Here is an 11631-nt window from a genome sequence, read left to right as displayed (position 1 = left end):
CGGACAAGTTGACGATGGACTTCCCTGTGGTTTCAACCGTGGTACCGGGGGAGGCTTGGTTGCTGCTGGTGGTGATGCCGAGTTTCTCAAGCTTCCTGTTCTTGGTGTGCATGTAGGCAGTGTAGCTCCATTGCCTCGTCTGTTTGGCGGTGTCTCGTAGCTGGTCTGCTGTGTCCTGAGCACAGGCTGAGAACATGGATTCTATCTCGGTTTCGAGGTTGCGGCGTCTGCTGTAGAGCTGGTGTACGAGATGGTTGAGGAGTGTGCGAGAGGTACGACGGCAGAGTCTCAGCGTAGTCTGTGTTGTAGGTCGACTTGAGTGGGTTCGTGATCTGTAGTCCTTTTGGGATCTTGTCTGCTTTCTTGCATCTCTGTAGAAACTTGATGTCTGTGTTGATATGCGCGATCTTCTTGGAGATCCTCTCCACTTTGAGCCGGCAGTTTGTGGTGTCGATAGTAGCCATGGTGTGGAGATGCCGGTGTTGGACTGGGGCGGACAAATGTAAGAAGTCACACAACAGCAGGTTATAGTCCAACAGTTTTATTTGAAATCACAAGCTTTCGGAGCGCTGCTCCTTCATCAGGTGAAGTGGAGAGGTGCATAAAGACACAACTTATATAGTCAGAGAATAATGCCAGATGATTACAGGTAATCTTCCTAACTGCCATTTATCACACCTCGACAGAGAGATAATCACAGCAATCAAAGGTGTGAATGGTGTCCAAGCAGGTTAGTCAGGAAAACATTACATCAAAGAACAATCAGGTGGGGGTCACAAGGGGTCAAATGTTGCAGATGCTGGGGTCTGTATGGAAAACAAAAAAAGAGAAAAAAACATTTTTTTTTGCTGGAAATCACAGCATCCTTTCCTGCAACGTATGAGGTAGACAACATTGGCCGAGTCACATGAGTATGTACCATGTACCTGGTGGGTGGTGTCCTCACATGTGATGATGGTATCTGTGTTGATGATCTGGCATGTCTTGCAGAGGTTGCCGTGGCAGGGTTGTGTGGTGTCGTGGTCGCTGTTCTCCTGAAAGCTGGGTAATTTGCTGCGAACGATGGTCTGTTTGAGGTTAGGCGGCTGTTTGAAGGCGAGTAGTGGAGGCGTGGGGATGGCCTTAGTGAGGTGTTCATCATCATCGATGACATGTTGAAGGCTGCGAAGAACATGGCATAGTTTCTCCGCTCCGGGGAAGTACTGGACGACAAAGGGTACGCTGTTGGTTGTGTCCTGTGTTTGTCTTCTGAGGAGGTCTATGCGATTTTTTGCTGTGGCCCGTCGGAACTGTCGATCGACAAGTCGAGCATCATATCCTGTTCCTACGAGGGCATCTTTCAGCGTCTGTAGGTGTCCATCGCGTTCCTCCTCGTCTGAGCAGATCCTGTGTATTCGCAGGGCTTGTCCATAGGGGATGGCTTCTTTAACGTGGTTAGGGTGGAAGCTGGAGAAGTGGAGCATCACGCTACATGTAACCCCACCTGACGTAGGGTCACCCAGACTCGAGTCATCGTTGGCTTGTTCTCCCTACACAGATGCGGCTGGACCTGCTGTGATTTCCAGCAAAAAAAATGTTTTTTTGTCTGTTTTTTGTTTTCCATACAGACCCCAGCATCTGCAACATTTGACCCCTTGTGACCCCACCTCATTGTTCTTTGATGTAATGTTTTCCTGACTAACCTGTTTGGACACCATTCACACCTTTGATTGCTGTGATTATCTCTCTGCCGAGGTGTGATAAATGGCAGTTAGGAAGATTACCTGTAATCATCTGGCATTATTCTCTGACTATATATGCTGTGTCTATATGCATCTCTCCACTTCACCTGACGAAGGAGCAGCACTCCAAAAGCTTGTGATTTCAAATAAAACTGTTGGACTATAACCTGGTGTTGTGTGACTTCTTACACTCATTATATCTGTTCACACCCTTGGTCTGCAGATGCTTTACTGGAGTCATAAACGATGACTACTGGTCACCACAGATGTATGGTGGATAAAAGCATCATGACAGCTTCTTAGATAGTGGGTATTAATATGCATGATAAGATGATTGGCACCACACTATGTGGGCATTTATTGAATTAAAGCCTTTTCTATTAATTAAACTGAGGCGGTTGTCGTTTGGAGCTTTCAATGCCACACATGTTCCATCAATTGCTCCTTACACCTGTGGGAACCCTGCCAAACTATAGAATTCACTGCTTGCTCTCTTTGCTTTGTAGGTTTCACAGAGAAGTTAATAAATTGCCAGGCCTGCCTGAACAGAGCATCGGTGACTTTCTTTATACAGTGGTATGCTGCTGCATTGCACAGCCAGTAAACTCTGGGAGTGCCCGATCGAAAGAGTACTTTTGATATCTGGTTAATGAGTTATGCAAATATGTTATCATGCCAGAATCCGTAGGGAGCACTATTCGTAAAAATGCCAGGTGTTTCATATTTGTATATTTATTATCAGATTTAACAACTTTGTGGGTACTCACTTTCAGGCAGACAAAGTGACACTGAGCATAGTCCAGTAAAGAGGGCCAATACATGCTGTAGCTAATGATCTTCCAAGACACAGTTACCACACCAGTTGTGGTTATTTGATAGTATAAAATAAGTTTTAAAATAAATCCTGTAATGAAATCTGTTTGTCTTGCCTGTATTTGTTTTGCACTCATGTATATTACCCTCCCCCACATGGTGTATAGTTTCACTTCCTCTTTCCTGACTAACCTGGAAGGTTCCAGGTCTTGGCTCTTGGCTCCGCCCCTGACTTCTCTTACTTAAAGATCCCAGGATCTGTATGACTCATTCCTGTGAGCCAGTCGGTGTGTTGAGATGTAAGCTCTGATCTTAGTGATTAAAAGCCAACTAGTTAAAGTCTATAACTTCTAGTTTTGTGGTTATTGAAGGCACACCAATTTTAATCACTAAAGAATACTAGGATGGATCGACTCCTAAAACCAGAGTGTCTGGACTTGGATCCACATTCTGCTGAAGCATCAAATCAATTTGGACACTGGCTCAAATGCTTCGAACTCTTCGCGGGGGCCTCATCCGCTAGCGAGGTAGATAAACTGAGCCTACTGACTACTCGCGTTAGTCATCGGATTTATTCGTTCATCCAGGACGCCACCTCTTACACGGAGGCCATCACTATCCTGAAGGCCCAATACCAGAGACCGGTAAACGAAGGGTACGCCAGACATCTGCTGGCTACATGCAGGCAGCGACCAGAGGAATCAATGGACGATTTCTTACAGGGCCTAAAGGACTTGGTCCGGGACTGTAACTGCAAGGCCGTGACGGCCAACGTGTACTCTGACGAATTGGTCCGCGATTCCTTCATCACGGGCCTCAAATTGAATTATATCCGGCAGAGACTGCTGGAGAAGGAGGTCCTGGACTTAAAAAAGGCAGTGGCCACTGCGCGATCGCTGGACGTGGCCCAGAAAAACTCTGACTCTTATTCTTCCGGCCATGCGGCCCTCACCGCCTCGTGCGCGCCGAGCGGGCCGCCATCTTGGAATCAGCCATCTTCCCCATCCAGGTCCCAGACCAGCTCTACACCGCCGGAGTCCCCACACAGAAGTTCACCCAGGAGTCCTACTACAGCGGCAATGTCTCGAGGCCCGAAATGCTACTTCTGCGGCCAGGCCAAGCACCCCAGGCAACGATGCCCAGCGAAGGACGCTACATGCTTCAAATGTAAGAAAAAGGGGCATTTTAGCAAAGTCTGCAGGGGGAATCCGATTTCCAACTCCGTCACCGCCTCGTGCGTGCCGTGCGGGCCGCCATCTTGGGATCCGCCATCTTTTCCCGACTCAACGGCCGCCCAGGGCCCAACAGTGGCTTCGATCACGGTGGATCAATCCAGGCCACACCCGTTGACAAAATCTATGATGGACATACAGGTAAACGGGAATTTAACGAAATGTTTAATTGACTGTGGGAGTACCGAGAGTTTTATCCACCCTAGCCTGGTACGGCGGCACTCATTAACGGTAACCCCTACACGGAGCAGAATTGCTATGGCTGCTAAGCCCCACACTTTGGACATTTTGGGCTACTGTGTGGTAACACTGACTGTAAAAGGCACGGACTACAAGGATTTTAAACTCCTCGTGATGCCAGAACTCTGTGTTAATGTAATCTTGGGCCTGGACTTCCAGTGCCTCCACGAAAGTGTCACGCTAGCATATGGTGGGTCCCAGCCGCCACTCACAGTCTGTGGCCTATCAACCTTAAAAATCAGCCCGCCCTCTTTATTCGTTAATCTCGCTCTGAACTGTAGGCCCATAGCGACCAAAAGTAGACGGTACAGTCTGGAAGACAGACACTTTATCAAGGCGGAAGTGGACAGGCTCCTGCGGGAAGGCATTATTGAATGCAGTACCAGTCCGTGGCGTGCCCAAGTAGTCATAGTTAAAAATAGCGAAAAGAAACGGATGGTAATTGACTACAGCCAGACTGTTAATATTTATACCCAGCTGGACGCCTACCCTTTACCCCGCATATCAGAAATGGTCAACCAGATTGCGCAATACCAAGTCTTCTCGACTATCGACCTCAAATCCGCGTATCACCAGCTCCCCATTAGAACGGAGGACTGCCCATACACCGCCTTCGAGGCGAACGGACGCCTCTACCATTTTCTCAGAGTGCCCTTCGGGGTAACAAATGGGGTCTCAGTCTTCCAACGCGAGATGGACCGCATGGTTGATGAGAATAAACTACAAGCTACCTACCCCTATCTGGACAATGTCACTATCTGCGGGCACAACCAGCAAGACCACGATCTAAATCTTGCGAGATTTTTAAAAACTGCCCTAAAGCTGAATCTAACCTATAACGAAGACAAATGTGTCTTCAACACAACCCGTCTCTGTATCCTCGGCTGTGTGGTGGAAGATGGGGTAATTGGACCGGACCCTGACCGATTACGCCCCCTAAAGGAACTGCCCCTGCCACACAATCCCAAAGCTTTAAAAAGGTGCCTGGGATTTTTTTCGTATTATGCCCAATGGGTGCCCAATTACTCTGATAAGGCCCGACCCCTCATTAAATCGACGTCCTTCTCACTATCAGCTGAAGCTCGGGAGGATTTCACCAGTATCAAACAGGACATTGAAAGGGCTGCACTGTGTGCAGTGGACGAAAGCATTCCCTTTCAAGTCGAAAGCGATGCGTCAGACTTTGCCTTAGCTGCGACCCTCAATCAGGCTGGGAGACCTGTGGCCTTCTTCTCCCGAACCCTTCAGGGACCTGAAATCAGGCACTCTTCTGTCGAGAAGGAGGCACAGGCTATAGTGGAGGCAGTGCGGCACTGGAGACACTACCTAGCCAGCAAACATTTCACCCTGCTCACCGACCAGCGGTCGGTGGCTTTCATGTTTAATAACAAACAAAAGGGGGAAAATCAAGAATGACAAAATACTCAGGTGGAGGATCAAACTATCCACGTTCGACTATGATATTATGTACAGGCCGGGAGCCCTTATTGAACCCCCAGACGCCCTATCGCGGGGAATGTGTGCCAGCATTCATACGGACAAATTACAGGGTCTCCACAACGACCTCTGTCACCCAGGGGTCACCCGACTATACCATTTTATAAAGTCCCGCAATCTGCCCCACTCCATCGAGGAGGTCAGGGCAATGACCAGAGCCTGCCGCATCTGTGCGGAATGCAAGCCTTGTTTCTACAGGCCTGACCGTGCACACCTTATCAAAGCCACACGGCCATTCGAGCACCTAAGTCTGAACTTCAAGGGACCCCTTCCCTCTGCCGACCGTAACGTATACTTCCTCAATATCATCGATGAATATTCCCACTTCCCCTTCGCCATTCCCTGCCCAGACATGACCAGTGCCACGGCCATCAAGTGTCTCTGTAATCTATTCTGCATGTTTGGCATGCCGAACTACATACACAGCGATAGGGGGACGTCATTTATGAGTGACGAACTGCGCCAGTTCTTGCTCTCAAAGGGGATAGCCACTAGCAGAACCACTAGCTACAACCCCCGGGGTAATGGGCAAGTGGAAAGGGAGAATGCTACTGTTTGGAAGGCTGTCACGTTAGCCTTAAAGTCAAAAGGCCTTCCGACCTCCCGCTGGCAGGAAGTCCTCCCAGACGTGCTCCACTCCATAAGGTCTCTGTTATGTACAGCCACTAACGCTACCCCTCATGAAAAGATGTTCGTTTTCCCCCGGAAATCCACCTCGGGCATATCTCTACCCGCGTGGCTGACGTCTCCGGGGACAGTACTATTGCGGAAGCACGTGAGAGGCCATAAAACAGACCCCCTTGTGGAAAAGGTACAGCTCCTCCATGCAAACCCTCAGTACGCCTATATCGAATACTCTGACGGGCGAGAGGACACTGTTTCCATAAAAGACCTCGCTCCCTCGGGGAGCGGAGAGAACGATGAGAGACTACCCGAGGAAGACCTACACCAAAAAGAGACAGGACGCCCAGAGGTATCAATACCCGACTTTAACCTGGAGGACACTGCAGATAACCTGGAAGACACTGCGGAGGCCCGGACAGCGGAGGAACCAGAATCCACTCCCCTAGAAGCACCCCAACCGGCTTTGCGCCGATCACTGAGAACCGCAAACCTCCTGACAGACTCACTTATACCAACTTTTAAGAAACATCACCCCGATGGACTAAATCTAAAGAAGGGGTGAATGTAATGAAATCTGTTTGTCTTGCCTGTATTCGTTTTGCACTCATGTATATTACCCTCCCCCACACGGTGTATAGTTTCACTTCCTCTTTCCTGACTAACCTGGAAGGTTCCAGGTCTTGGCTCTTGGCTCCGCCCATGACTTCTCTTACTTAAAGATCCCAGGATCTGTATGACTCATTCCTGTGAGCCAGTCGGTGTGTTGAGATGTAAGCTCTGATCTTTGTGATTAAAAGCCAACTTGTTAAAGTCTATAACTTCTAGTTTTGTGGTTATTGAAGGCACATCAAATCCCATGGGTAAATATTTACTTATTAGTTGAATTCCTGCAGCATTGTTTACAAACCAAAATGAAAGGGGGATTTCATCTCCATGATCCTGGCTGAAATTGGATGGGAGTATGAGGGAAAATTCAGCCGGTGAAGCGTACCCTTATTGTCTTGACCAGGATTTCCCTCCCCTCATCCCCACCGGGACCAATGTTGGCCACTCCTTCCCTTCCCGCCATTCGGCAATTGGAGGGCAGAGCATGGTCCATAGAGGATTCAATTCCTGTCTGTTCCCCTTACTGCTGTTTCCCAGGCTGTCATCTGGAAGGTGGCATTAGGCTCCGGAGAGTGACAGTAAAGAGCTTGAGATCCCCTTGTGGAGGGAGACCGTATTGTTGCAGCCTCCTCTCATTGAAACATAGAAGATAGGAGCAGGAGTAGGCCATTCGGCTCCTCGAGCCTGCTCCGCCATTTAATGAGATCATGGCTGATCATCCAAATTCAGTACCCTGTCCCTGCTTTCTCCCCATATCCCTTGATCCCTTTCGCCTTAAGAAATATATCTAACTCCTTCTTGAATATATTTAATGAATTGGCCTCAACTGCCTTTTGTGGTAGAGAATTCCACAGGTTCACCACTCTCTGGGTGAAGAAATTCCTCCTCATCTCAGTCCTAAATGGCTTACCCCTTATCCTTCGACTGTGACCCCTGGTTCTGGACTCCCCCGTCATCGGGAACATCCTTCCTGCATCTAGTCTGTCTAGTCACAGAATCACAGAAACCTCACAGTACAGATAGAGGCCATTTCGGCCCATCGAGCCTGCACCAACACATATCCCACCCGATCCCCGTAACCCCTACACCAACACATATCCCACCCTATCCCCGTAACCCCACGTATTTAATCCCCCTAACACTAAGGGTCAATTTTTATCATAGCCAATCAACCTAACCCCGCACATCTTTGGACTGTGGGAGGAAACCGGAGCACCCGGAGAAAACCCACGCAAACATGGGGAGAATGTGCAAACTCCACACAGTCACCCGAGGCCGGATTCGAACCCGGGTCCCTGGCGCTGTGAGGCAACAGTGCTAACCACTATGCCACCGTGCTGTTAGAATTTTATAAGTTTCAATGAGATCCCCTTTCATTCTTCTAAACTCCAGCGAATATAAGCCCAATCGACCCAATCTCTCCTCATACGTCATTCCTGCCATCCCAGTTATCAGTCTGGTGAATCTTCGCTGAACTCCCTCCATGGCAAGAACATCCTTCCTCAGATAAGGCGACCAAAACTGCACACAATACTCAAGATGTGGTCTCACCACAGTTAGCACCAAATATTTACCCGATGAAGGCCTCAATCTCGGTCAAGCCTTCAGTCGAAACCTTGGCTGACATTCGGGGCACTCGCCACCTCTTTGGATGCTGCAGCACTGCTGATATTTTCTGCCCTCATACTGGCGAGTTCCCTCTTGGCAGTGAAAATACCTACTGGGAGCCTGCTGTGCAGTCATGATGAGCCCTAACCCAGGGAAATGGGTTGGGTTTGGAGCAGATCGGGAAGAACGGGCAGAAATCCTAACCTGTCACCAGGCTTCTCCTGTCAACTGCTCCTTCCAACATGCTAGCCCTGAGCAGTGCTCAGCCTGGGCCCCTCACTCTCTCGTTTGACACTGGCACAGAGTTTCATCCACGGGTATTGGGGCAGATCTGTTTGTTTCTCCTAATCCATAGGAATTCAGTTAGAGGTCGTATCCCGGCCAATGTTTCCCCTTTTTCTCTTTCCTTGTTCTGCAGGCAGGATGGATACTGGGACCAAGGGTTTGGGTGAATTTGATCCTGCTCTAGTGGAGTTGGTTCAGTAGAAGGTTGCTGAAAGGGTTGAGGTTCAGGAGGAGGCTGGACCCAGTGCAAGATGTGAGGAAGCAGGGAAAAGCTGGGAGCATCACTCATGGCCTGCTGTTTTAAGGGTTTTAGTTTGACTATTACATGTTATGTTCTGCCTGGCTGCAAGATAACACTTGGCTGCACTGCTCAGAGTCACCAATATTAGCTAGGTTGGGCTGAAGGGCTAAGGCCTGCACTTGCAAATTTGCAACTGCCTCACTGCCTGGTGTAAAAATAGGAAAATGAGGCAGGAAGTGTCTTACGCCTTATTTGATTTTGAACTCATGCACCAGCTCCAGGTGCAATTACTCTGCTAAACATAGGGAAAACTGTGGAAATCGCTGGGCATCACAAAGGGGGCAGAGACCAGGTGTCACGGGTTATTGTTTCATTTTGCTCTGCTTTGTGACCAGGGTCTGAGCAGAGGAAAATCACCCATGTAGACTTTCTGCCTTCATGGTGCACTGATGCCCACCCACTGTAAATGTGGGTGGGATTTGCACTCTAATTCTAGTCATAACTTCAGAGCTGGCAGGCCAGTTGTTTTTATTTCTGGGCTGGGCAGCACTAGGGATTTCAGGTTTGGTCTTGGGCAGCAGTGGAGAGTTGGGGGCATGCCTCAAATATTGGAGGGCATGGCGGGGCTCGGCTTTCAACAGTGGCAGTGATGCGAACTTAGGGAGCATGGCATCCCACCGCAGGTCTGATGGATTGGGAGCTTGGTGTGGAATGATAGATCTGCAGCCCGATGTCATCAGAAGTCAAACAGAAGCATCTGGGTATGGGTAAAGATGTAAGTCTGAGATTGGGCTGAGAGACGCTTGCAGAGAATGGGGAAGCTGGCTACAGAGTTGGAAACATAGAAACATAGAAGATAGGAGCAGGAGTAGGCCATTCGGCCCCTTGAGCCTGCTCCGCCATTCAATGCAATCATGGCTGATCATCATGGAATATAGGTTTATAGCCGAATGACCAATAATACTAACGGGCACATGGATCCCACGGACTAATCAGATCTCTAAAATGTGACACAGACTGACACTATTAACATGAATTTAATTATATTCATTACTTATGGTATTTTGTTTTCTGATTATATTCAAGATTGTGTACATGAAATATGCAAATATTCAGTACATTACCATCACTTCATGAAAACAGTTATTGCCTTGTCTTTTCTGTTCTACTTAAGCTGCAGTCATGTGCGCCAGCATCCGAGCTGTATCAGAGTGAACCCTCAGGCTGCTTATGGAGAACCCCCACTACATGCAAACAATGGGCCATCTGCAGCCAGGAACAATGTTCCGCATTATGTGTGAGCATTTGCAGCTCATATTCCAGCTCTGTGCATCATGCTGGCATCCCACAGTCCGACATAAGACATGGAAATCAAATGCAAATTGAAAAAGAAAAACAATTGATAGATTTTTTTTTTATTTTAAAACTCAGAAGTGTCAACGGGGTGGCATTCAAAAAGAAAAATTATTCAATATGAATTATTTTCTAGAATTTATATCACTTTTTAAACAGCAACAGCACACACTTATACACATATTCTTCAAAAAAATCTGTTGAAAATATCTAAGAGTTTAAAAAAAACACGTCAAATGAAAAACCTAATGTGATGTTTTAATAGTGATAAAGTTTACACTCCATAGCATTTCTTATTTCAGTTAACATATTCCTGTCTGGTACAAGAAGTACTGCACTCTACCTATTGAAAGGAATAAAAGAACTCAAGACAAGAAAAACATACTGTTTGTGTTAGATTAATTTCATAGGTCAAAGCACTTCAATGGGGGGCAAGACTGTTGGAAACCAAGTGGTCACACAGAAAGTTTATTCAGTGAGGCCAGAGAAGGTCATAGGCTACACAAGGAATTGCATTTTTCCCATACAGACTTCTCGCTGAAGACAAAACAGGAGTCACAGCAACCGGAAAAGTCTGTAAACTTTTAACTTCAGGAACACATCTCAGACGTTCAGGGCCACAAAGCCTCTGTTAAGAACAAAAATGCCATCAGACACAAAGCGCCTGTTTAAAGCAATGATTGGGACCAATTCCTTTACTGGGAGAAAACCCACTCAGGATTATGGCCCCTTTCTTCTTATGCATCAGTAAAGTTGCTTTAACTGGCTGTCACACTAAATTTAATTGTCAGTCATGACTGACAAACAAATCAGACCGATGTTGGATCATTGAAGATCTGTGGTAAGTTAAAGGGATAATTGCAAAATGAGTTTTGTTAATTAAGAAAACATGAGAAAATGTCAGTCATGGTCACTTATTCTTTTAATCTTCAGATGTCTTTCTTTAAAAGGATATTTGTGTATACATAGTGGGTACATGTACAAACATTGATTGTAATTGACAGAAACAGCCAAATTCACAAATACAATCTGACAGCCAAGTCACTTAAAAGCCATTTGCTGCTTATAAGTTCCAAATTATCAATAGTTCCATGCCAGTAGAACATAATGCCATTCATTTTGTGTACAATTATTTTAAATGATTTTATATACTAATTGTAAAACATCTTCTCCAATGACAATTACTAATTGAATTTTCCTTTCAGTGCATGTAGTACAGGGATAAAAGACTAAAGCGGAGCTACTTACACACGAGTCCTGTACCATATTGCTTTGATTATACATTCTTCCGAACTTTGCACTTAAGTAGAAAGCTGAAGAACAGCAGTTCTAATACTGTTTTACAATCACGTGAGCCATCTAGTGGCCATGTGGCTATCTGAATACGAATGCCCAGTTTCCTTGCTCTTCA

This window comes from Somniosus microcephalus, chromosome 5 (assembly GCF_052327205.1).
Source record: "Somniosus microcephalus isolate GS21.2 chromosome 5, FLI_Smic_1.0, whole genome shotgun sequence".
In the NCBI taxonomy this organism is placed as follows: domain Eukaryota; kingdom Metazoa; phylum Chordata; class Chondrichthyes; order Squaliformes; family Somniosidae; genus Somniosus; species Somniosus microcephalus.
Note: the sequence above shows the minus strand (reverse complement) of the source record.